General features: G+C 38.5%; 1 long non-coding RNA gene across 1 annotated transcript; it reads left to right on the top strand.

Moving 5' to 3' along the window:
• The first annotated feature begins 9886 nt into the window (after window positions 1-9886).
• Window positions 9887-13777, top strand: LOC106560148. The gene is made up of 3 exons (XR_005354976.1): window positions 9887-10008; window positions 11119-11192; window positions 13468-13777. It is a non-coding gene; the product is annotated as an uncharacterized LOC106560148 (long non-coding RNA).
• Window positions 13778-14866: the final 1089 nt, after the last annotated feature.

Genomic DNA, 14866 nt, shown 5'->3' with positions numbered 1-14866 from the left:
TTTTGGAGGAACCTCCAAACTGTCTTCCAAAGTGGCTAGACTATTTTGCATTCCCACTAACAATGCACCAGAGCTTTCTCCACATCCTCACCAACACTTGTTTCTTATGTTTTTGATTTTAGCCATTCTGACAGATGTGAGGTGATAAATCATTGTGGTTTTGTTTTGCTTTTCCCTGAAGAGAAAATGTTCAGCATCACTCATCATGTGTTTGTTGGCCATCTGTATGCTCTCTTTGGAGAAATATCTGTTCATGCCTTCTGCCCACTTTGAAATTAGAATTTTTTTTTTTTTTGGTGTTAGGTTGTAGAAGTTCTTCATGTTTTTTTTTTATAAATTTATTTTTTATTGGTGTTCAATTTGCCAACATATACAATAACACCCAGTGCTCATCCCATCAAGTGCCCACCTCAGTGCCCATCACCCAGTAACCCCATCCCCCCACCCACCACCCCTTCCACCACCCTTAGTTCCTTTCCCAGAGTTACGAGTCCTCTCACGTTTTGTCTCCCTTTCTTATATTTACCACTCATTTTTTCTTTCCCGTTTATTCCCTTTCACTATTTTTTATATTCCCCAAATGAATGAGACCATATAATGTTTGTCCTTCTCTGATTAACTTACTTCACTCAGCCATAATACCTTCCAGTTCCATCCCCGTCGAAGCAAATGGTGGGTATTTTGGGTACTAGCCCTTCATCAGATAGGTCATTTGCAAATATTTTCTCCCATTCAGTAGGTTGTCTTTTAGTTTTGTTGGTTTCCTTTGCAATGTGAAAGCTTTTTGATGTAGTCCCAATAGTTTATTTTTGCTTTTGTTTCCCTTGCGTCAGGAGACTTACCTAGAAAAATGTTGCTATAGCCCATATCAAAGAAATGACTGTGCTCTTCTAGGATTTTTAGTTTTAGGTCTCACATTTGAGTTTTTGTGTATCATGTAAGCAAGTGATTCAGTGTTGTCCTTTGCATGTAGCTGTACAGTTTTCCTGGCATTATTTACTAAAAAGACTTCTATTTTCCTGGTTGTATATTCTTACATCTTTTTGTCAGGGACTATTTTACTGTATAATTGTAGCTTTATTCCTGGGTTCTCCATTCTGTTCTGTTGTCTTATGTGTGTATTTGTGCTAATACCATACATTTTGAATACTATAGCTTTGTGTAATGTATATCAAAATCTGAAGTTGTAATCCCTCCAGCTTTATTCTTAGAATTGCTTTGGTTATTTGGGGGTATTCTGGGGTTCCATAAAAGTTTAGGATTCTAGTTTTGTTGGTATTTCAATAGGGATTGCATTGAATCTGTAGACAGGGTAATATGGACATCTTGGCAATATAAATTCTTTCAATCCAGGAGTATGGAATATCTTTCCATCTTTCTTAATTTTTTAGCAGTGTATTTTTTTTTTTCTAGTTTTCAGAGTACAGGTCTTTCAGCTCTTTGGTTAAGTTTATTCCTGGATATTTTATTCTTTTTGGTGAAATTGTAAATGGGATTGTCCTTATAAGTTCTGCAACTTTATTAGGGTATAGAAATGCTATCAATTTCTGGGTGTTAATTTTTGTATCCTGCCACTTTCCTGATTTCATTTATTCTAGTAGCTTTTTGATGATTATCTTTAGGATTTTCTATGTATACTGTCATTTGAAAATAGTGATAGTTTTTCTTTACCAATATGAATGCCTCTTAATTGATGTGACTGACTTCCAATATTATGTTTATTAAAAGTGGCGAGTGTTCATCCTTTTCTTGCTCCTGATCTTAAGAGAGAAGCTCCATTTTTCACCATGGAGGAAGATGATAGCTGTGGATTTTTCATATACGGCCCTTATCATATTCCCTCTAAATCTAATTTTTGGAGGATTTCTATCACAAGTGGATGTTGTATTTTGTCAAAAGCCATTTCTCATCTATTGGAATGATCACAAATTTTTTATCCTTTTGTTTATATGTATCATGTTGATTTGCCAATATTGAACCACCCTTGTATTCCAGGAATATCCCACTTGATCTGTGAATGAGTAAATATGCTGTTGGATTCAGTTTGCTCATATCGAAGATTTTTGCATCTGTCCATCAGAGATAATGACCTGTGGTGTGTTGTTTTGTTTTAGTATCTTTATCTGCTTTTGGTATCAGGGTAATGCTGGCCTCACAAAATGAAATTGGAAGCTTTCCTTCCTCTTCAGTTTTTCGGAATAGTTTGGAAAGAGAATAGATATACTTCTACTGATGTTTGGTAGAATTCACCTGTGAAGTGCTCTGGTCCTGGAGTTTTGTTTGTTGGAAATTTGATTACTCAGTTTCATTGTTGATAGACTAAATTTTGTATTTCTTAGTAATTCGGTTTTGGGAGCTTATGTTTTCTAGGAATTTATCTATGTCTCTGGGTTTCCCAATTAGGTATATAATATTTCATAAGATGATAATCTCTTATATGCATTTGTATGTCTGTGGTGTTAGTTCTTTCATTTCTGATTTTTTTCTCCCTAGCTGTCTGCCTAAAGGTTTAATTTTATTGAACTTTTCAAAGCGCCATCTTATGGTTCCATCTACATTTTTTTTCTATTTTGCTTGTTTTCTGCTCAAATCTTTCCTTTGCACTGGTTTGGAGTTTTTTCTAACTACTTCAAATACAATTACCTTGTTTGAGATTTTTATTTGTTGAGGTAGGCCTGCGTTGTTATAAACTTCTTAGAATAGTTTTCACTCTACCTCAAAGATTTTTGAACTACTGTGTTTTCATTTTCATTTGTCTCCATATGTTTTATGATTTCCTTAGATTTTCTGGTTGACCCATTCATTGTGTAATAGAATGCTATTTAACCTCCATGTATTTGTGGTCTATGCAGATTCTTTCTTGTGGCTAATTTCTAGTTGCATAGCATTGTTAAACAAGATGCATGGCGTGACTTCTTTTTGAATTTGTGGAGACTTGTGGCCTAATACATGATCTATTTTGGAGAATGTTCTATGTACACTTGAAAAGACCGTGTGTTCTGTTAGCATGGATGGTTCTGAATATGTTAGATATAGCTGCTGGAATGTGTCATTCAAAGCCAGTGTGTCCTCGTTGATTTCCCGTTTGAGCTATCTACTGATACATGTGAGGTGTTAATGTCTTCTATTACTCTTATTATTATTTATTTTGTTATTAGTTGCTTTATATATTTGGGTGCTCCCTTGTTGGATACATAAATATTTACAATTGTTATATCTTCTCATGGATTGTTCCCTTTAGGATTACATCATGTCTTCCTTTGTCTCTCATTAGTCTTTGTTTAAAAAATCTATTTTGTCTAATATTGGTATTGCAACCCAGGTTTCATTTTACTTCTATTTGCATGATAAATGCTTTTCCCTCCCTTTACTTTGAATCTGCATGTGTCTTTGATCTGCAAGCATGTCCTTGTAGGCAGCATAGAGATGGGTCTTGCATTTTTATCCATTCTGTCACCCTGTGTCTTTGGGTTGGGGCATTTAGTCCATTTACATTCAAAGTAATTATTGATAGGTATGTACTTACTGTCACCGTTTATCTTTCTTATAAGGTTCATTTAGTGGCGGATAAACTTTATCTTTTTCTGGAAAACTCTCCAAGTCTACATAACATTGCCAGGTAAAGTATTGTCTGCAGATTTCTTCCTTTCAACACCTTGAGTATATCATGGGACTCCCTTCTGGCTGGCAGTATTGCTGAAAAATCAGCTGATATAGTCTTAATGGTTTTCCCTTTTAGGCAACTTTTTCTCTTGTTCCTTCAAAGATTCTCTTTATCTTTAACCCTTGACATATTATTTTGTGCTCCAGCTTAGACCTCTTTGGGTTCATCTTGTTTTGAACTCTGCTTCTTGGCCTGGATATTCATTTCCCTCGGGGGTTATGGAAGTTTTCAGTTATTTCAAATGAGTTTTCTACACTTTTCTGGGATTCTTATACTGTGAATACTCGCTTGATGTTGGAGATCTTTTAATATATCCTTTTTATTATTTTTTTAAATTTTATTTATTCATGAGAGACCCAGAGACGCAAGCAGAGGGAGAAGCAGGCCCTGTGCAAGGAGCACAATGTGGGACTCCATCCCAGGACCATGACCTGAGTCAAAGGCAGATGCTCAAGTGCTGAGCCACCCTGGTGTCCCATATATCCTCCTTTTTTTTTTTTTTTTTAAGTTGGGTTTTTTTTTTCCTGTTCAGCTTGTGTGCTTTCCATTACCTTATCTTCTAGATTGCTGATATGCTCTTCTTCTAATCTACTCTTGATTCTCTGAAGTGTTTATTCAACTGTGGTTCTATTTTTTCTTTATTATATGTCTCATGGAGTTCTTCCATTCTTCTCCAGCCCAGTGAGTATCTTTATGATCATTATTTTTTTAAAAGATTTTATTTATTTATTCATGAGAGACAGAGACACAGGCAGAGTGAGAAGCAGGCTCCATGCAGGGAGCCCGACACGGGACTTAATCCTGGGACTCCAGGATCATGCCCTGGGCTGAAGGCAGGTGCTAAACCACGGAGCCACCCGGGCTGCCCATGAACATTACATTAAATCCTTTATTAGACACATTTCTTATCTGCTTCATTTAGTTCTTTTTATGAGATTTTTTTTTTGTATTCTTTTGGAGCATATTCCTCTGTCTCCCCATTTTGCTTGACAGTGTTTCTATGGGTTAGCTGAAATGTTATTTCTCCTAAAGTTGGAGTGGTCTTGTGCATAGTGTCTGTTATGCAGACTGTGTGCTTGGTGTCTTTTGCTGACTATGGCTATTAAACTGTGGCTTTTTACAGAATTAAAAAAAATAAAGAAAAAGCAAAAACAAAACCAATAAAAAAACAAATTTTAAAAATAAAAAAAATAAAAATATTAAAAAGCCTTGTTTTCTATGCCCCAGCATCACAGGAGGTGACTTGTAAGTCACCTGGGCTTGATGAGGTTGTGAGCTCCCTGTGAGGAGACAGCTTCCAATGACGGCATCTGGTTTTGCCTGGTAGAGCCTTGTGACCTCCAAATTATGGCTTCTGAACCTGCCCCTGATGACATCCAGACTTGGGTCTGTTTTTTTTCAGGTGAAGTGGAGAGCATTCACATAGCCACTTGACCCTTTGACCTGTGGCTGCTTTTCCTGTGCCTCAGTGCAGCCAGGGCTGGCATGGGCTAGTGGACTCTGGCCTCACTGAAGTTGCAAGCTCACTGAGATGAGCAAATCTGCCCATTTGGGAGTCCCGGCACTGCTCTGGGTGGGCACTTCCAAGGTTGGGTAGGAACATAAACTGTAGTTCTCCAGTGCCTCTGACCTGGAGAGCTTTCCTACAGCTCCTCTACTGCTTCCTAGAGTTCTAGTGTCGTCTCTTTTGTATGCTAATTCCTCTTTAATATGACAGTTTTTTGCTGTGTCCAAGTATGGAGAGGGATCTGTTCCTGGTTCCTAAGTACCCTTTCCTCATTGCCCATCACAGTGTTGAGGAGTTGGGGTTCCCTTTGTCACCATGTCTCTGTCTCTTGCTCTTCTCTCTCCAGTTATTGGATAGCTGTTCAGTAAGCCCTCAGGTTTTCTTCAGAAGGAATTGTTAAATTAATAGATGTAATTTGGTGCATTTCAAGGAGATGAGTTAAGTCTTAAACCAGAACTCCTCTTGATACTGTTTTAAATGTGGTTGTTTTCTGCTTCCTTTTTGAGAGATTATTTATGTGCAAAAATACAACTTATTCTTGTATTCTTTTTTTAATATTTATTTATTTATTTATTTATTTATTTATTTATTTATTTATTTATTTATGACAGAGAGACAGAGGCAGAGACACAGGCAGAGGGAGAAGCAGGCTCCATGCCGGGAGCCTGACACAGGACTCGATCCCGGGACCCCAGGATGGCGCTCTGGGCCAAAGGCAGGCGCCAAACCGCTGAGCCACCCAGGGATCCCCTATTTTTGTATTCTATTCTGCAACTTTATGGAATTTGTATCAACAGTTTCGGGAAGTCTTTAAGGTTTTCTACATGTGAGAATGTCACCTGTAAACAGATAATTTCTTCTGTTTTGGGATACCTTTTCTTTCTGGGTCTGCTAGCTTTTGCTCTCAAGGCAGTTATGTTGAATGGAAGTGGTAAGACTGAGCATCCTTGCCTTGTGCTATTAAATGAAAGCTTTTTATCTTTCCCCATTGTCGACGGCTAGCTATGGGCTTTTTATAAGTGAACATTACTGTAACTGAAACTGGGATACTGGCATGAGAGCTAACATAGACTTATGGAACAGAGACCCTAGAGATCCAAGTATATATTGTCCACCAGTTTTTGACAGGGGCACCAAAATTACACAATCTCAAGGAAATGGTGTTGGGAAAACAGTATCCACATTCAAAATAATGAAATTTGGACCCTTGTCTTAAAACATGCAGAATAACTCAATCAGGCTAAATACAAAAGTCCTAAACCCACAGAACTCCTATGAGAACATGAAATAGCTCCTTGACGTTGGCCTTGGTGATAATTTCTTGAATGTGACACAAAAACACAGGAAACAAAACTAAATGAGTACACTGCATCAAACTTAAAAGCTTTGGCGCACCAGAAGAGGCAGTAAACAAGATAAAATCACCTTACAGAATGGGAGAAAATCTGTACAAAACCATGTAACTGATTAGGAGCTAATATTCAAAATGTGTAATGAACTATGGCTCAAGAGAAAAAACATTAGATAATGGATGGACATTTCTCAAAAGACGGAAGTCCTAAAGGGATGTGAAAGGGGACTGAACTTCATTGATCCAAGGAAATGTATATCAAAACCACAATGAGATATATCCCCTTACATCAGTTAGGATCGCCATTCAGAAAATGCAAGATAACAAGTGTCCATGAAGATATAGGGAAAAGGGACTCCCATACAGTGTTTGTGTGAACATAAATTGGTGCAACCACCATGGAAAAACAACATGGAAACTCAATAAATTAGAACTACCATATGATCTAGCCCTTTCACTTCTGGGTATTTACCCAGAAGAAATGAAATCAGGATCTGGATAGCTGCACTTCCATATTCATTTACAGCGTTACTCTCAATGGTTTAAAGAGGGAACAATTTAAGTGTCCACAGACTGATACAGAAATTGTTGTGTGTGTGTGTGTGTGTGTGTGTGTGTATATATATATATATATATATATATATACACAACAAAATATTTAGCCATGAAAAAGGAGACCCTGTAATGTACAGCACCATGGATAAGTCTGGAGAGCATGCTAAGTTAAATAAGCTGGATACAGAAGAAAAAAAATGTGGAAATTAAAAAGTTGAATATGTGGAAGCAGAGAGTACGTGGTAGGGGAATGGGGGAGATTGGCCCAAAGTTGGTGTGCTCTAGAATAAGTCCAGGGATCTCCTATATAGCATGAAGGCCAGCAGCTGGTAATCCTGTATTGAATACTGGACATGCTAAGAGTAGATAGTTAGGTGCATTCATCACACACACACAGTGGTTGTGAGGGGATGAGGCGTTAATTAGCTTGACTGCACTGATCATTTCACTCTGAGTATCAAATCACCATGTTGTACACCTTAAGTATACTTTTATTAAAATAAGCAATGGACCACCACTTCAATAAAAACCCCAAAAGGGCATGATAGTCACGAACTCCATCTTCACTCAAACATAGGTAAATCCCCAAAAACCTACAACAAAAAACTATATAAAATTACATGCTGTTTATTTCTAGATAACTATAATATGCAAATGTATATAGACACACATCTCTGTATATATTTGTGAACTTCATGTATAAAAGTATATATACACGTAAAACTTAAAAAAAAAAAAAGGAATGTGTATGTAGGTAACAAATCTCTAAGGGAAAACACAGTGATCATTAAACCTAAAACTCATTGTGGTGAGCCTTGAGTCTGAGGAAATCAGTGTGAGTGTGAGGAAGGTCATGATAAAAAGGGGTTTACAAGGAGCTTCAGAGGTGTACTTATTACTCTATTTCTTAAACAGTGTGGTAGGCAAAATGGGGTTTGTTATACTTTCTACCTTAAAATCAAGACTCCATTTGATAGGTATATATGGTGATGTGATTTAATCAGGAAAGAAACTTGTTTCTCCTGTGTTCTACAATTTTGAAAGGGCTAAATAACTCACATCCAGGATGTTGAAATCATATTACGAGGGGTGCTGATCATTGAGAACTGGGCTCTAGTTATGGGATTAATAAATAGCTGTTTAAGTGGATACTAGAGTTCATTTATTTTGTATGTTAAAATTTTGGCGGGTATTAAATTGTTGGGTTTAATTATATCACTGCTCCCTTCCTGTTTAAAGCCTTTTATTTTTTAAAACCTAAAGACACAGGCACATCAAACTTTTAAAAATGACAAAAAACCCAAAAGATTATATATAATCTAAATTACAGAGCTTTTATGGAACAACAAAATGTTCTATATTTCAAAATATAGAAAATTCTTAGACATTATCAATTCAATAAAAATCAGATCAATGGTTATGAAGCATTATAGAACTTTGCTCTAGCAAGTATTTCATAACATTTAAATGTTATAAAATGTGAATACATTTATATTAAAAATTAAAAGTTTGAAATAATTTTGAAACAGCAAAAAGGGAAAGAGAATCAAGACAAACATGTCAACTATAGAGCTGTCACAGTCTAGAATGTCTTATTTTTCTAGTCTAAGAAGGTTTTATAACCCCTTGCAAGTCTTCAAAACCCTTTTGTATTGTTTACTTCATCATCCCTTCCTATACTGGTTTTCTTACCAAAATTCAATAAAAACAAATCAAGACTTCCTCTTAAAAACATATCAGAAATTATTAAAGTTCCCAGTTTTATTACAGTAGAGTCTTTACTAGGAGTGGATATTGAATACATCTGTGTATAAGGTTTTCTTCCCCTTTCAGATAATTTCATAAACATGATTTTGTGTACTGGCCATTTATCAAAATCTTATTCAGATACCTCTAAGGAATAACATGTATACTTTCTAGCACCTTTTAAAGAAGTTTACTCTTTTTTTGGTATTGGGGTACTTGGACTTCCTGTACAAATGTCTTCAGTTTTGAGACACCAGTTAGCCTGAACTGATCTTGTCCTGTTACCAGCAGTGGCTGATTTTCCTAGAAGGATCTTCTTCCCCTGAATAGCTTACAAGGTTGAGATGGGAATTTGGGTGCCACTTGGCATAGTTGATGGGATCCTGTAAGATGTAGGTATTTTGGACCTTCCTTCAAGATGGATTCTTGTGAAGAACTATACATTTAACATTTATATTCTGGGTAGCAGGCACTGAGCTATTGTTTTCAGGGCTTCAAAGAGGAACACCATTCTCCTAATGGTCCTATGAGGTGTAGGCTTCATTACTGTTGTCTCCATTTTATGAAGTAACCTGAAGCTCAGAGACAGAGGGTCCAAGTAACATGTTTGTCCCCACACGAGTAGTGAAGGACAGACCATGCACATGGACCTGTGTGGGGGTCAGGGTCACAATCCTGAACCATAGGGCTACCTCATCACTCGAATTTATCCATTTCTCTTTGCAAAAGTTAATGTACAAAGAGTTATTCCTACCTACTTACTAAGCTAGGAGTTAAGGTCCTATTTTTAGAACTTGTTCTTAAGACCCAGAGAGCCTGCCGACAAATCAGGAACTGTAGAGTCTGGATTCCACAAGATAAATGCTTCATGCTCCTTCTCTAAGGATTATAATCAGATACTTCTTATGGTTCAAAGTAGCCACTGCCAAACTGAGCATTTTTCTGAAGCTGAGAGGTTTGATAGACCTCATAAAATATATCGGTCCACATTTTTTTTTAGCATCTTTTGACATAACCAAGATGCCCACATCACTATGCTTGTATCTTATTTAGGAATTTCTCTCCGATGCAGGAATGATCTATAGTGATCCAAAATATTGGCATCTTCTGGTGTCCTTCACGCATTTGCAATGACCAGTTCTTCATGACCAAATTAAAGCAGGAGTGCCTGGAAACACAGATAAGGTAAATGTTTGTCCTTGTCGGCGTTAGTGCTAGGAGCAAATTAGGGTAGTAAGCAGACTTCCTCAAACCTAAGTGCTATCGATGGAATGATGCCTCCTAAGTTTGTGTTCAACTCTGACCCCTGTATGATGGTATTAGGAGGTATGTGAGCGGTGCTGTCGCTGCTCTTGTGTCCCCTGTGTGGGATGCTATGGGCTGAGAACGTGTCTGTCTGTCTCTCTCCCCACTCTCTGAGGGAGAGTGTGATAGACCATCCCTGAATGCACTACCAGGGTGCACGTGGATTCTTTGAGCTAAAAATCAGTTAAGACCCAGCAAACTCAGGAAGAACTTGTTAACTCCTTAAAAGCCTGAAAATTTAGGTAGGGGGCCTATACCAGAAAGGGGACTCTTCCCAGAGCTGAACTTTCTGTATTCTGAGACTTCATGGCTGGACAAATATTTGAATTGCCTGGTTCCCTGTGAGTCTATTTTTATGGGGCTCCTGTGCATATGAAATTTGTCTTCTATTAATGACCATTAATAATCAGGCCAGCCAAAGAACCTAGCAGGGAAACATTGGTCTCCCCTACAAGTGGGGCACCTCTGGTGGTCACCACTCCCTCCGGGGCGGCTGCAGCTTTCATACCAGTAGTGTGCTCGTATAAACTTAAAACTTTGTCCTTGTCTTTTCAGCAGATGAAAGATTTTCTCAGACTTCTGGTCTGCTCTTAATAAGATTGTGAATGCTCCCTCATTAAAAACAAGATGACAGACCCAAAATAAAGTACCTTATCCTGAGCCCCATGGTCGCCAAACCAAGACAAAATTAGAACCTCTTCCAGAAATGGAATCTCAAACGGCTCAACCGGGAACCTCTGATCTGCATGAGTCAGGTCATCTGCCCGACAGCCCTGCCATCCCCTGAGGACAGCGACCTTACACTAACCAACCTGCTTTTCTGTCTAGCATAACCCCCTTGTTCCTACTCCCTTGCGCCTCTAAAACTCTTCCATCTTGTACAGCAACTTGGACCTCCCATCTGTGAGATGGAATGCTGCCTGGCTTAAACCCATTTTGGCTCAAAGAGAAAAACCCCTTAATTTTAATAGGCCTCATTTTATCTTACAGCCGCTCCAATGTCTGAAGAGGAGATCAAAGGAGACTCTCACTGACCCCCAGGAGCAGCAAGCAGCCGGGCAAAGGTACCTGAGGGCCCCTTGAGCACGGTGCTTTCTTGACACCTCTGGAGGTCATGGGTAGGTCTCTGGCAAATCCTGGACCCTAGTTCCAGAGCTGAGACTGGGTCCTCGTGCGATGCACAGTGGATCACCCCCTTCCCCTGGGGAGCCTGGGGTGAATCAAATTTTGCTTTAAGGCTGAGTGAGCAGGTCAACCCGATGAAAGGTCATCTTGAACTACAGTGACCACAGTGGAGACCGTTCAGCCTACATAAGCTTACCTCGTGTTTATGAGGCGTCCTAGAGAGAGAGGGGTCTCAGCTAAGCATTCCCCATAATGAAGAGAGGGAGAGTTGTTTTATTCTTTTTGCACAGATTGTGCTGGACCAGGATGAGACCCCCTTGGGCACCCCACCCTTTCCCAATGGCATTGTTGGGTGGGGGGGCAATGGCAGAATCCAGCCACAGGTGAGAATTCTTGCCGGTCAACTCTCTCAATCTCTGCTGTGCCTGGGCAGAGGAGGAAAGTAATGTTCCTGTTGTCCCTTCCTTCCCAGATAGTCACGGTGACATGCAAAAATACATATAAGTAGATCTTTGAGTTGTGACTCCTGAAATTGCCTCCAGGTACCCATTGGGTACCAAGAACTTGGGTTGGTGACTATTAGTTTTGAGGGAAGCCCCAAAAATGTGGCTGAACACAAAAGTCGGTTGTAGTAGATCTGTAGCTGGGGTCTTATTAAATGTTGCCTTACCCCACTCCCCCAGGGGAATCGTCTGAGTCAATCTTCTGGCCAACCTTGGGAATGGCTCTGGCTCCTGGGAAGGTGGCATGTTTTTCATCCTCTTTGGGAATGCCTGTTGCATCCAAAGAGTTGAATATTGCCAGAAATTTTTTTTTACTATTCTGGCTGAAACCTGACAAGAGATTTAAAAGGTGTTTGAGTGGTTTTATGTTCGGAAATGGGCCAGATTAGAAGCTTTATATGCACAGCCTGTTAAGAAGAACTTTCTTTTATGCCTTGTCTCCTAAGCTAAAAATAAAACTTTGTACAAACAAGAGGGAAAGAAAAACACTCTAAGTCTTCTGAGGAAAGACTTATTGAAATTTACAAAGATATATAACTTTAAATCCAGATCGTAAGAACCTCCTGACTTCTGTCTTAGTTGTGGGTCATCTCCCTGATACAAAGAAGCAAACTGAAGATAATGCAGTTGGAGCAGTGTGGGTTCTTACCAAAACCCCCCTTATTCATATCAAAAGGCTTTCACATCCTGTAAAAGATCTGAATTTTGGGTACAAACGTCCTTCCTGGTGGAACTGGCAGCTGTACCTTTTCTTCTGGAAACAAGGTAATTCTTCTTTCCAGAAGCTTAAAGATGAAAAGGATAGTTGAAAAACCAGTCTTAGGAAGTATCTTAGGTTTCTTCCACAATTACTAGCCAAAAAAAAGAGCCATCTGAGCAAGGAAGTGTCTTCTATTCTCCAGAAACAATAGCATGAATCCAGCTGTTTATCAATTAGTCGTAGGTTATTGTAAATGTCGTAAGGCTAAAATTTTAAAGTGAAGTTATGAGATCTGATTCCAATTGTATATTTATATGTCTGTGTCTATATTCTAAATTATTATTTTTTTAACCTCTACAAGTTTTGGTGAACCCATCCAAAGAACTCCATTTAATTTGCTTAAGGACAAGTGTTTATATAAATCAGGTGTACCCTCAGAAGTAGAGAAAGGAAATATTTCTCAAGATCCCGTGGTCTAGGATAATCTTTGATAAATATGGCTTACATTGTTTAATTAAAATAGTCCACATCTTCAGAGTTATCGGCATTAAATATAATACTTTATCCTACTGCTTTCACTAATAGTCAAGTAAGCTCATATTCTTTCTTACAGAATTTTGCAGTAGGAAAGATAACTGAAGATGGTTAGCAGTTCATTGTGACACTTTCGGGACTAAACATAATAAAGAACAAGTAAATACTTGTAAGATGTGAAAAGTGAATTCTTTTTTAAGAAGTGAAATTTTCAACAAATTACGTTTTATGGTATGTCGCCTTAAAATAGTTTCAAAAATCTTTTTGGTGACTTGAAGCCTCAGAGTTACAGGGAGACAGGTGCTGGACATTCCTTGTAGTGATTTCCAAATACAATAAAATACTGAAGCGTTAACCACTGAACATAGGTTTATCCCCTCTTCGCTTCCTTTTACAGAGGAACTGTGTATTTGGGTCTGTAAGCAAACCTGTCTTGTCCCTTTTTGAAAGCCCAGAGTGGTGTGTATTACTTTTCAGCCTTAAACATGGATTTCCCAGGCACTCACCCCAGTGATGGAGCTCTCCAATAAGCGTGTTTCCAGCACATGACTTAATAATGAACCAGGCTTCTGTGTTTGGAGATCTTGGTTGACGTTGATACCCGACGATGTAAGCCACTTGCTTTTTTTCTCACCATTCTTTAAATCTCTGCTCTTTGAACAGTGAGCCTAGAAAACCCTGGGTGCCCCCTGACCCCTGCCCTCAAAAGGAGCACAAGCCCAGGGCCATGTGCACGCTCTCCTTCTACCTGTGACCTCACTGTGTGGCCCCAGGTGTGTTCTGTAATTTCCAGCTCTTGTAAGGAATAAACCTTTATTTTATCAAAGTTTCCTGATGGTTATTGCTGAGGGGGTCTGGCACTCATAAGAACCATAGGGGCTGGTCCAGCCACAACATTATTCACTGATTGGTTGAAACCTGCACAGAATGATGCCACAGAGAATTTATTATCGGGAAAAATGTTTCTACAACTCAGGAAGTGCATTTGTCAGTTGGCCAATCCAGAGAATAGAAGGGTAATATCCACAATTGCTTGCTTAGTTTTCACTAGGAATTAAGGATTTTAAGAGTTCAAAAGTCTGATCAATACATGTAATTAAAACTACTTTCAAATAATAAAGGAAAGTAAATGATGGCTTGCTCCAGAATGAGAAAAAGGGGGAAGAACCAGGAAAAAACATCTGAACATACATAAAAAAAGGCTGTAGAAGATTTATGGAAAAGGGATCTTGGGAGAGGAACTTTATGTGTAGTCAAGCGAGGACGGGAATGGATTTAAGATTTAAAAAAAATGAGTTTCGGTATCAGTACACTAGAGCAAAATTAGAATTTGAGTTTTCTACTTTAAAAGCTTTCTTAGATTATTGACATTCCTTCAGTAGGAACCCTATGTTTCTTAAGCAATCTGCCTGCGTAGCAAAAATTGTGTGTTTTACCGAGTAATTTCCTGAGCTTCAGGTTTTCATCCTTTCTGATTTCTTAAGGAAACCCAGTCTCTTGTTCTCAGGGGTGCTAAGCAGTTTCACACCTATGTAGAGTTCAGTACTTGCTTTTAGAATCCTGTTCCCATGTCCCCTAAATCAGTATTTTAATCTGTGATCCTATTTAATCAAATGTTCAAACGTTTTGGTGGTTTCCCAAAATCAAATGCTAAATAGTCTGTGCTCAAATTAACTTTGAGATTTTCCAGCAAGTCTCTGGAAAATCTCAAAATATTTGTCTTTCACATTGTAAAAGAGATGTTAGATTAACTAGGTTTATTTGGTTTGCTAAATGATGCGGGGTGCATCGTCAAGTAATGATAAACCTGCAGTTATATATGTGGGTATGTTACTAATACAGGTATTATAGAAAGCACCTGCAGTTCATGGAAACT

Source organism: Canis lupus, chromosome 2, assembly GCF_011100685.1.
Source record: "Canis lupus familiaris isolate Mischka breed German Shepherd chromosome 2, alternate assembly UU_Cfam_GSD_1.0, whole genome shotgun sequence".
Classification (NCBI taxonomy): Eukaryota; Metazoa; Chordata; class Mammalia; order Carnivora; family Canidae; genus Canis; species Canis lupus.
This window is presented reverse-complemented; position numbering and strand designations above follow the sequence as displayed.